Source organism: Syngnathus floridae, chromosome 14, assembly GCF_059516105.1.
Source record: "Syngnathus floridae isolate MCC-2025c chromosome 14, RoL_Sflo_1.0, whole genome shotgun sequence".
Classification (NCBI taxonomy): domain Eukaryota; kingdom Metazoa; phylum Chordata; class Actinopteri; order Syngnathiformes; family Syngnathidae; genus Syngnathus; species Syngnathus floridae.
This window is the reverse complement of record NC_142426.1, coordinates 107,734-120,104: the sequence shown is the minus strand read 5'-3', so window position 1 is coordinate 120,104 and position 12,371 is coordinate 107,734. Positions and strand designations below refer to the sequence as shown.

At 43.5% G+C, this 12,371-nt stretch overlaps 1 long non-coding RNA gene across 1 annotated transcript; it reads right to left on the bottom strand.

The window, feature by feature from the left end:
- Window positions 1–357: 357 nt before the first annotated feature.
- LOC148386868 (uncharacterized) lies at window positions 358–8,445 on the bottom strand. The gene is made up of 7 exons (XR_015862665.1): window positions 8,280–8,445; window positions 8,079–8,156; window positions 6,182–6,270; window positions 2,441–2,470; window positions 2,082–2,249; window positions 1,893–1,969; window positions 358–1,425 (listed from the first exon to the last, which is right to left on the bottom strand). It is a non-coding gene; the product is annotated as an uncharacterized LOC148386868 (long non-coding RNA).
- Between the last annotated feature and the right edge of the window lie 3,926 nt (window positions 8,446–12,371).

Genomic DNA, 12,371 nt, shown 5'->3' with positions numbered 1-12,371 from the left:
TGACTTCACGATGTGATTGGTGGTGAACCTGAGGACGCAGTCGTGTGTCATCAGGGTGAACAGCAGGGGGCTCAGGACGCAGCCCTGAGGGGAGCCTGTGCTGAGGGTGATGACATCAGAGGTGTTCTGTCCGACCCGGACTGACTGAGGTCTGTTGGTGAGGAAGTCTAGCAGCCAGTTGCGAAGGGGGGTGTTGAAGCCCAGGTGTTCCAATTTTCCTACCAGATGCTGTGGGATGATGGTGTTAAACGCTGAGCTGAAGTCCAGGAACAGCATCCGCACATGGGTGTTCTTCTCCTCCAGGTGAGCCAGGCTCAGGTGAAGAACGGAGGAGATGGCGTCCTGAGTGGAGCGGTTTTGCCGGTCGGCAAACTGGAACGGGTCAAATAATAGGGGGAGTCTGGAAACGATGTGACCTTTAAGCAGCCTTTCGAAGCACTTCATCATAACCGGAGTCAGTGCAACAGGCCGGTAATCATTAAATGAGGTGATTTGAGGTTTCTTCGGCACCGGAATGATGGAGGCAGTCTTAAAGCACGCCGGCACTGTGGCTTGGCCCAGCGAGGTGTTAAAAATGTCTGTGATGACCCCAGCCAGATGACTTGCACATTCCCTGAACACACGCCCAGGAATGTTGTCGGGGCCAGGGGCCTTACAGGGGTTGACTCTCCTCAGGGTCTTCAACACATCGGCGGAGTCAAGGCAGAGTACCTCCTCTTTCTGATGGGGGACAGTTTTAACTGCTGGAGTGCCGTTTAGTGCCTCGAACCTCCCAAAGAAGTTATTTAGACCATTTAGAAAGTCAGCATCAACTACACCCAGCGGGGGGGGGGAGGGTGAGTTGTAGTCTGTAATCGCCCGTATGCCTTGCCACATACTCCTGATGTTTTTGACGTCGTGGAAACGATCCTGAAATTTTCGACTGTGGTCTCGCTTCGCTATCCTGATGGCACGGTTCAAGTTGGCTCTCGCTGTCCTCAGTGTCTCCTTGTCGCCAGACTTGAAGGCAGAGTTCCGCGCTCGTAGCGTTTGACGTACCTCCTCAGTCATCCAGGGTCGTTGGTTGCCCCCGGGTGATGATATTCTTAGTGGTGCTGACGTCCTCGGTGCATTTGTTGATGTAGGCTGACACAGTCATGGCACACGCATGTCTAATCTACATCGGGAAATCTGGGAGGGAGGGAGGGAGGGAGGCAGGCAGGGAGGCAGGCAGGGAGGCAGGCAGTGTCTGTCTGTTGAGGTTTTCACCTTGTTCTTCTCCTGCTGAAGTTCTAACTGGACGTCCATCAGTTTGGTTCTCAGCTCGTCATTGGCGGCCTGAAGGGCGTCCGTTCGCTCCGCCTTGGCCCGCCCTGCCGGAGCTCGTTTGGACATCTCTTACTCGAGTCTCGCCCGGTCGTCAGTCAGAGATCACAACATTTGTACCTGGAGAGCACAAACGCAGCGCTGTTTTCCACTGGCTTCGAACTCAACTTCAATCGGTACCGTAACTTACAACATCATAAACATAGAACTAGCTTGACTTATTCATTGAATAAATGCATTTGGTTCTTCAAAACTGCATCACGCAACATAGCGTGACCGAGACGGCCGTTATCCACCTGCGTGAAGTTATTTGGTGAAATGAATGAGATGTTTAAGACACCATCGTTCTGTCTCTCTGTAGATGAAGGGAAATAATCGATTGCTGAAGGTCCAAAGGTGTTGTGATAAACAAATAAACATATTAGTGATTAGTGACATATTTGTGATAAACATATTAGGCAGGATAATCACATATGTTAACTTGACTGCCCACACTGTATTTATTTATGGTTATTTGTTAAATCGAGTACTGTTAGACATGAAATAGGAAGTGTTTAACATAAATGGAAGACGAAAGGGGTACTCACCATTGTAGCTCCTGCTGGTCAATGATACGAGCCTCTTCTTGCAGTGGAAAACATACAGCCAACAAACACCGTGGAACCTAAAGGAATGAAATTAAACATTAACATTTAGCCTCAACCAACATTCACAGATACAACGCAACGCAAACTACACAAACGTAAATCTTTTTAAACACAATGAGTTGTACTTACCGTGTACGCTCTAGACGGTCCACTTGCAAGCAGAAAATAAAGATATTTCTGTTGATAATCGTCGTGTTTGTATCCGGTGTCTCGCTCAAGGCCATTGCGCCCACAGATTTGAATTTTGGCGAGAGTTCAGCCTATTGACGTCATTTCCGCGGTGTAATACCCGCATATCTGAAACGGCAAAGTTAAGAGTAGAGTTAAATAAAGTTTTTAGTCAACGCAATAATTTACAACCGTTGACCAGTCGAAATAATCGTCGAAATTTGGCGTCTGTGGCTGGAAGCAGACGCCGAGTTCGACGTTCCTCCCAAACGCCAAACTCCCTCGCTTTTCAGGGCTCAAAAAAAAACAGTTGTAATTACCTTGTACGCTCTAGACGGTCAAGTTGCAAGCTGAAAACAAAAATATTTGCCTTGTTAGTCATCGTGTTACTAACCGCTGTGTCTTGTTTGCCAGAATTGCCGCTTTCCTACTTCCTGTTGCAAGCCACGCCCACGGAGTATAATTTTGCCGTGAGTTCCGCCTATTGACGTCATGTCCGCGTCACATGACTGCGACGTAATATTATCTAAAACTGTTTGTGCGGTATTGTGTTGTTCTGTGCGGTGTTGTGTTATTCTGTGCGGCGTCGTGTTGTTCTGTGCGGCGTCGTGTTGTTCAGTGCGACGTCGTGTTGTTCAGTGCGGCATGGTGTTGTTCAGTGCGGCATGGTGTTGTTCAGTGCGGCATGGTGTTGTTCAGTGCGGCATGGTGTTGTTCAGTGCGGCATAATGTTGTTCAGTGCGGCATAATGTTGTTCAGTGCGGCATGGTGTTGTTCAGTGCGCCATGGTGTTGTTCAGTGCGGCATGGTGTTGTTCAGTGCGGCATAATGTTGTTCAGTGCGCCATAATGTTGTTCAGTGCGGCATGGTGTTGTTCAGTGCGGGATGGTGTTGTTCAGTGCAGGATGGTGTTGCTCAGTGCGGCATGGTGTTGTTCAATGCGGCATGGTGTTGTTCAGTGCGGGATGGTGTTGTTCAGTGCGGCATGGTGTTGTTCAGTGCGGCACAATGTTGTTCAGTGCGGCATGGTGTTGTTCAGTGCGGCATGGTGTTGTTCAGTGCGGCATGGTGTTGTTCAGTGCGGCATGGTGTTGTTCAGTGCGGAATGGTGTTGTTCAGTGCGGCATGGTGTTGTTCAGTGCGGGATGGTGTTGTTCAATGCGGGATCGTGTTGTACAGTGCGGGGTGGTGTTGTTCAGTGCAGGATGGTGTTGTTCAGTGCGGCATGGTGTTGTTCAATGCGGCATGGTGTTGTTCAGTGCGGGATGGTGTTGTTCATTGCGGCATGGTGTTGTTCAGTGCGGCATGGTGTTGTTCAGTGCGGCATGGTGTTGTTCAGTGCGGCATGGTGTTGTTCAGTGCGGCATAATGTTGTTCAGTGCGGCATGGTGTTGTTCAGTGCGGGTAGGTGTTGTTCAGTGCAGGATGGTGTTGTTCAGTGCGGCATGGTGTTGTTCAGTGCAGCATAGTGTTGTTCAGTGCAGCATGGTGTTGTTCAGTGCGGCATGGTGTTGTTCAGTGCGGCATGGTGTTGTTCAATGCGGCATGGTGTTGTTCAATGCGGGATCGTGTTGTTCAGTGCGGGGTGGTGTTGTTCAGTGCAGGATGGTGTTGTTCAGTGCGGCATGGTGTTGTTCAATGCGGCATGGTGTTGTTCAGTGCTGGATGGTGTTGTTCATTGTGGCATGGTGTTGTTCAGTGCGGCATGGTGTTGTTCAGTGCGGCATGGTGTTGTTCAGTGCGGCATCGTGTTGTTCAGTGCGGCATGGTGTTGTTCAGTGCGGGATGGTGTTGTTCAATGCGGGATGGTGTTGTACAGTGCGGGGTGGTGTTGTTCAGTGCGGCATGGTGTTGTTCAATGCGGCATGGTGTTGTTCAGTGCGGGATGGTGTTGTTCATTGCGGCATGGTGTTGTTCAGTGCGGCATGGTGTTGTTCAGTGCGGCATGGTGTTGTTCAGTGCGGCATGGTGTTGTTCAGTGCGGCATAATGTTGTTCAGTGCGGCATGGTGTTGTTCAGTGCGGGTAGGTGTTGTTCAGTGCAGGATGGGGTTGTTCAGTGCGGCATGGTGTTGTTCAATGCGGCATGGTGTTGTTCAGTGCGGGATGGTGTTGTTCAGTGCGGGATGGTGTTGTTCAGTGCGGCATGGTGTTGTTCCGTGCGGCATGGTGTTGTTCAGTGCGGGATGGTGTTGTTCATTGCGGCATGGTGTTGTTCAGTGCGGCATGGTGTTGTTCAATGCGGCATGGTGTTGTTCAATGCGGCATGGTGTTGTTCAATGCGGGATCGTGTTGTTCAGTGCGGGGTGGTGTTGTTCAGTGCAGGATGGTGTTGTTCAGTGCGGCATGGTGTTGTTCAATGCGGCATGGTGTTGTTCAGTGCTGGATGGTGTTGTTCAGTGCGGCATGGTGTTGTTCAGTGCGGCATGGTGTTGTTCAGTGCGGCATGGTGTTGTTCAGTGCAGGATGGTGTTGTTTAGTGCGGCATGGTGTTGTTCAATGCAGGATCGTGTTGTTCAGTGCAGCATAATGTTGTTCAGTGCAGCATGGTGTTGTTCAGTGCGGCATGGTGTTGTTCAATGCGGCATGGTGTTGTTCAGTGCGGGATGGTGTTGTTCAGTGCGGCATGGTGTTGTTCAGTGCGGCATAATGTTGTTCAGTGCAGCATGGTGTTGTTCAGTGCGGCATGGTGTTGTTCAGTGCGACATAATGTTGTTCAGTGCGGCATAATGTTGTTCAGTGCGGCATGGTGTTGTTCAGTGCGGCATGGTGTTGTTCAGTGCGGCATGATGTTGTTCAGTGCGGCATGGTGTTGTTCAGTGCAGGATGGTGTTGTTCAGTGCGGCATGGTGTTGTTCAATGCGGCATGGTGTTGTTCAGTGCGGGATGGTGTTGTTCAGTGCAGGATGGTGTTGTTCAGTGCGGCATGGTGTTGTTCAGTGCGGAATGGTGTTGTTCAGTGCGGCATGGTGTTGTTCAGTGCGGCATGGTGTTGTTCAGTGCAGGATGGTGTTGTTCAATGCGGGATGGTGTTGTTCAGTGCGGGATGGTGTTGTTCAGTGCAGGATGGTGTTGTTCAGTGCGGCATGGTGTTGTTCAATGCGGCATGGTGTTGTTCAGTGCAGGATGGTGTTGTTCAGTGCGGCATGGTGTTGTTCAATGCGGCATGGTGTTGTTCAATGCGGCAAGGTGTTGTTCAGTGCGGCATGGTGTTGTTCAGTGCGGCATGGTGTTGTTCAGTGCGGCATAATGTTGTTCAGTGCGGCATGGTGTTGTTCAGTGCGGCATGGTGTTGTTCAGTGCGGCATGGTGTTGTTCAGTGCAGGATGGTGTTGTTCAGTGCGGCATGGTGTTGTTCAATGCGGCATGGTGTTCTTCAGTGCAGGATGGTGTTGTTCAGTGCGGCATGGTGTTGTTCAATGCGGCATGGTGTTGTTCAGTGCGGGATGGTGTTGTTCAGTGCGGCATGGTGTTGTTCAGTGCGGCATAATGTTGTTCAGTGCGGCATGGTGTTGTTCAGTGCGGCATGGTGTTGTTCAGTGCGGCATAATGTTGTTCAGTGCGGCATGGTGTTGTTCAGTGCGGAATGGTGTTGTTCAGTGCGGCATGGTGTTGTTCAGTGCGGGATGGTGTTGTTCAGTGCGGCATGGTGTTGTTCAGTGCGGCATAATGTTGTTCAGTGCGGCATGGTGTTGTTCAGTGTGGCATGGTGTTCAGTGCGGCATGGTGTTGTTCAGTGCGGTATCGTGTTGTTTAGTGCGGTATCGTGTTGTTCAGTGCGGTATCGTGTTGTTCAGTGCAGTATCGTTGTGTTGTTCGTATTGTGTTGTGTTGTTCGTAATGTGTTGTGTTGTTCGTATTGTGTTGTGTTGTTCGTATTGTGTTGTGTTGTTCGTATTGTGTTGTGTTGTTCATATTGTGTTGTTCATATTGTGTTGAGTTGTTCGTATTGTGTTGTGTTGTTCGTATTGTGTTGCCTTTAACACTTAGCCTCTAACACTTAGCCTCTAACACTTAGCCTTTAGCACCTAGAAGGTAAATAAATAGGAAGGAAGGACTCACCGGTGACGTCTTCGCCCAGGTCCAAGCGTTGTACTTTGTATTTTCATCCTTCTGACAGTGGAAAACATAGCCAACAAACACCGTGGAACCTAAACGAATGAAAGAAAACTATCATTTGGCCACAACAGACATTCACAGATACAACACAATGTGACGTGCGGGGTTGAGGTTAAAGGTTGAGTGAAGGGCCCTCGTTTTAAACTACTTTTTTGAAAAGGATTGGGAACAAGTAAGACGTATTTAATTTATTTAATGAGAAGTAGTAAGAGCTATTGAATTTAATCTATGTATTATATTCTATTGTATTGTATTCTGTTGTATTCTTTTGGATTGTATTCACACTAACCCCACTAAAACTTCAGCCCACAAAAACTCGCCTCTGGCGCCTAGCCTCTGGCTTTTAGCCTCTAACACTTAGCCTTTAACACTTAGCCTAGAAGGTGAATAAATAGGGTTAAAGGTTGAGTGAAGGGACCTCGTTTTAAACTACTTTTTTGAAAAGGAGTGGGAACAAGTAAGACGTATTTAATTTATTTAATGGGAACTAGTAAGACTTATTAAATTTATTTAATCTACTTTTCTTCCCAGGCAAAATTTGATGTGCTGCAATTCCAAATTTCCAAAGTGAATGAAGTCCTTTAAATTATGATTTTGTATAAATACTAGGCATTAACACAAAATTGACGGCACAAAATGGGCAGACTTTACTTGTTTGAAAAGGACTGGTTACAAGACAGACTTTTTTAATTTATTTAATGGGAAGAAGACTTATTTAGTTTAATTGATCTATTTTTGTTCCCTGGCAAAATTCGATTTGCTGCAATTCCAAATTTCCAAAGTGAATGAAGGAAAGAAGTCGTTTAAATTATGATTTTGTTTAAATACTAGGCATAGACACAAAATCTACGGCACAAAATGGGCAGACTTTACTTGTTTGAAGAGGACTGGTTACAAGACAGACTTTTCTGATTTATTTAATGGGAAGAAGACTTATTTAGTTTATTTAATCTATTTTTGTTCCCTGGCACAATTGGATTGGCTGAAATTGTATTTTGCCAAATCTTGACTTGAGACCTGATAGGAAGTATTAAACGCTTAGTTAAATCAATACAAGTTGGTAATAAGAGCGAGTAATGTTGGTTGAACCGATGAATGAAGGTTGAAAGCAATTTAAATTATGACTTTGTATAAATACTAGATATCAACAGAACATCTACTGCGCGAAATGGGCAGAGTTTACTTGTTTGAGAAGGAGTGGCTTATTCAAAACTAAGATTTATTTAATCTGTTTGTTCCCAGGCAAAAATGGATGTGATGCAATTCCAAATTTCACCACATGATGGTGCCCAATTTTGACTTCATAGGACATATTAAACACTTAGCTTGTTATTATGTTCAAGGTAATCAGATTTGTTTATTATTCTAATGGCCTCTTCAAAACTATTCTGGATTACTACTTTGGATCTATTCTACATTACTTGGCAACAACATACTCTGTAACAGATTAGGCAGTATAATCATATATGTTAACTTGAGAGTGCCCACACTCAATCTACTTATCGTGATGTGTTAAATCAATTACTGTTAGACATTATTTGTCTGATAATGTACCAAATCTTTGAATTGAAGAATTTGTGATTTAATTAATAGCTTGTTGTTATGTTAAGGGTAATCATACTTGTATATAATTCTAATGGCCTTCTTTTGAAAACTATTCTGAATTACAACTTTGGATCTTATATTACTTTGCAACAATCTACTCTGTGACAGATTAGGCAGTATAATCACATATGTTAACTTCAGTGCCCACACTGTATTTATTTATGGTTATTTGTTAAATCAAGTACTGTTAGACATGAAATAGGAAGTGTTTAACATAAATGTTATGGCTACTCACCATTGTAGCTCGCTCCTGGTCAATGATACGAGCCTCTTCTTGCAGTGGAAAACTTGCAGCCAACAAACACCGTGGAACCTAAAGGAATGAAATTAAACATTAACATTTCGCCTCGACCAATTTTCACACGTACAACGCAACGCGGCTACACTTCTGCTATTACAAACGTAAATCTCCTTAAACACAATGAGTGTTACTTACCGTGTACGCTCTAGACGGTCCAGTTGCAAGCAGAAAATAAAGATATTTCTGTTGATAATCGTCGCTGCTCAGCGGCTCACGGCCATCGCGCCAACAGATTTGAATTTTGGCGGAGGTTCGGGCAATTACGTCATATCCGCGGCACATGACTGCGACGTAATACCCGCTTATCTGAAACGGCAGTTAAAAGTAGAGTTACATCAAGTTTTCTTGGAACCTAAACGAATGAAAGAAAACTATCATTTGGCCACAACCAAGATTCACAGATACAACACAACGTGCGGGGTTGAGGTTAAAGATTGAGTGAAGGGCCCTCGTTTTAAACTACTGTTTTGAAAAGGAGTGGAAACAAGTAAGACGTATTTAATTTATTTAATGGGAAGTAGTAAGACTTATTAAATTTATTTAATCTACTTTTCTTCCCAGGCAAAATTTGATGTGCTGCAATTCCAAATTTCCAAAGTGAATGAAGGAATGAAGTCCTTTAAATTATGATTTTGTATAAATACTAGGCATAGACACAAAATCTACGGCACAAAATGGGCAGACTTTACTTGTTTGAAGAGGACTGGTTACAAGACAGACTTTTCTGATTTATTTAATGGGAAGAGGACTTATTTAGTTTATTTAATCTATTTTTGTTCCCTGGCAAAATTGGATTTGCTGAAATTGTATTTTGCCAAATCTTGACTTGAGACCTGATAGGAAGTATTAAACGCTTAGTTAAATCAATACAAGTTGGTAATAAGAGCGAGTAATGTTGGTTGAACCGATGAATGAAGGTTGAAAGCAATTTAAATTATGACTTTGTATAAATACTAGATATCAACAGAACATCTACTGCGCGAAATGGGCAGAGTTTACTTGTTTGAGAAGGAGTGGCTTATTCAAAACTAAGATTTATTTAATCTGTTTGTTCCCAGGCAAAATTGGATGTGATGCAATTCCAAATTTCACCACATGATGGTGCCCAATTTTGACTTCATAGGACATATTAAACACTTAGCTTGTTATTATGTTCAAGGTAATCAGATTTGTTTATTATTCTAATGGCCTCTTCAAAACTATTCTGGATTACTACTTTGGATCTATTCTACATTACTTGGCAACAACATACTCTGTAACAGTTTAGGCAGTATAATCATATATGTTAACTTGAGAGTGCCCACACTCAATCTACTTATCGTGATGTGTTAAATCAATTACTGTTAGACATTATTTGTCTGATAATCTACCAAATCTTTGAATTGAAGAATTTGTGATTTAATTAATAGCTTGTTGTTATGTTAAGGGTAATCGTACTTGTATATAATTCTAATGGCCTTCTTTTGAAAACTATTCTGAATTACAACTTTGGATCTTATATTACTTTGCAACAATCTACTCTGTGACAGATTAGGCAGTATAATCACATATGTTAACTTCAGTGCCCACACTGTATTTATTTATGGTTATTTGTTAAATCAAGTACTGTTAGACATGAAATAGGAAGTGTTTAACATAAATGTTATGGCTACTCACCATTGTAGCTCGCTCCTGGTCAATGATACGAGCCTCTTCTTGCAGTGGAAAACTTGCAGCCAACAAACACCGTGGAACCTAAAGGAATGAAATTAAACATTAACATTTCGCCTCGACCAATTTTCACACGTACAACGCAACGCGGCTACACTTCTGCTATTACAAACGTAAATCTCCTTAAACACAATGAGTGTTACTTACCGTGTACGCTCTAGACGGTCCAGTTGCAAGCAGAAAATAAAGATATTTCTGTTGATAATCGTCGCTGCTCAGCGGCTCACGGCCATCGCGCCAACAGATTTGAATTTTGGCGGAGGTTCGGGCAATTACGTCATATCCGCGGCACATGACTGCGACGTAATACCCGCTTATCTGAAACGGCAGTTAAAAGTAGAGTTACATCAAGTTTTCTTGGAACCTAAACGAATGAAAGAAAACTATCATTTGGCCACAACCAAGATTCACAGATACAACACAACGTGCGGGGTTGAGGTTAAAGATTGAGTGAAGGGCCCTCGTTTTAAACTACTGTTTTGAAAAGGAGTGGAAACAAGTAAGACGTATTTAATTTATTTAATGGGAAGTAGTAAGACTTATTAAATTTATTTAATCTACTTTTCTTCCCAGGCAAAATTTGATGTGCTGCAATTCCAAATTTCCAAAGTGAATGAAGGAATGAAGTCCTTTAAATTATGATTTTGTATAAATACTAGGCATAAACACAAAATCGACGGCACAAAATGGGCAGACTTTACTTGTTTGAAAAGGACTGGTTACAAGACACTTTTTTAATTCATTTAATGGGAAGAAAACTTATTTAGTTTAATTGATCTATTTTTGTTCCCTGGCAAAATTCGATTTGCTGCAATTCCAAATTTCCAAAGTGAATGAAGGAAAGAAGTCGTTTAAATTATGATTTTGTTTAAATACTAGGCATAGACACAAAATCTACGGCACAAAATGGGCAGACTTTACTTGTTTGAAGAGGACTGGTTACAAGACAGACTTTTCTGATTTATTTAATGGGAAGAGGACTTATTTAGTTTATTTAATCTATTTTTGTTCCCTGGCAAAATTGGATTTGCTGAAATTGTATTTTGCCAAATCTCGATTTGAGACCTGATAGGAAGTATTAAACGCTTAGTTAAATCAATACAAGTTGGTAATAAGAGCGAGTAATGTTGGTTGAACCGATGAATGAAGGTTGAAAGCAATTTAAATTATGACTTTGTATAAATACTAGATATTAACAGAACATCTACTGCGCAAAATGGGCAGAGTTTACTTGTTTGAGAAGGAGTGGCTTATTCAAAACTAAGATTTATTTAATCTGTTTGTTCCCAGGCAAAATTGGATGTGATGCAATTCCAAATCTATCTGAAACGGCAGTTAAAAGTAGAGTTACATAGTTTTCTTTTTTAATCAACACAATCATTTACAACCGTTGACCAGAAAGAATCGTCGAAATTCGACGTCCCCCACAAACGCCACGCTCACTCGCTTTTCAGGGCAACAAAAGTACTTCTTTTTAAAAACGATGAGTTGTACTTACCGTGTACGCTCTGGACGGTCCAGTTGCAAGCAGAAAATAAAAATATTTCTCTTGTTAGTCGTATGTTACCATCCGCTGTGTCTTTGTCAACATCGCCGCCATTTTCCTACTTCCTGCTGCGAGCCACGCCCACGGATTTAAATTTGGGCGGAAGCTCTTTCCATTGGCGTCGTTTTCGCGTATAGCAAATCCGATTGGTTGGGAAGGGGGCACGGTTATGCAGCCGAGGGGTCCTGTGATCGGTGGGATGTAAAGTAGGCGTCGACGTCACGTCCGCGTCACGTGACCACGACGTGGCAGACGATATAGCAACCGCTGTTTTGTTTAGTAGATTTACAGTTGTTATGCATTGGCATAATGGTGTGCACTCAAAATAGATTTAAATAAATTAAATATTTCTTCTGCCCACTCCCTTTTAAACAAGTTAACTCTGCCCACGTCCATTGACGTCTTGTCTGCGTCACGTGACCACGACGTAGCGACGTCATGTAGTAACCGCTGTTTTGATCAGTAGACTTACAGTTATTATGCGTTGACATAATGGCGCACTGGTTAGCATGGCCACCTCTTAAGCATGATGTTGCGGGTTCGACGCCTGATCAATGTTAGCATGGAGTGAGCTTAAGTGCATGGCGCTGAAGATTTGAATCTTTGAAATGCGCTGAGGTCTGACATATCAGGCAGAATGGTTTGCCATCACGTTCAACAAAAAATAGAAACTTTCCCACTCTGATTAAAACGTCCTGTGTTCATCTACGTATTTTCGTTTTGCTGTGCATCTTTTCCCTGCCATTTCAAGAGCCCAATTGACACTCATAGTTTAAAGAAATGTGTTTGCCCATCCTACTTTGTGGAATTTCACCACATGCGCTTTTGACCAAAATACCAAATTGAACTCAAGTGAAGCCAACACGCACAACCCCCCCCCCCCACACACACACACACACACACACAAATGTTGATATGAACATAAAAGAGCCGCATGCGGTTCGGGAGTTGCGGCTTGGCCAAACCTGTAC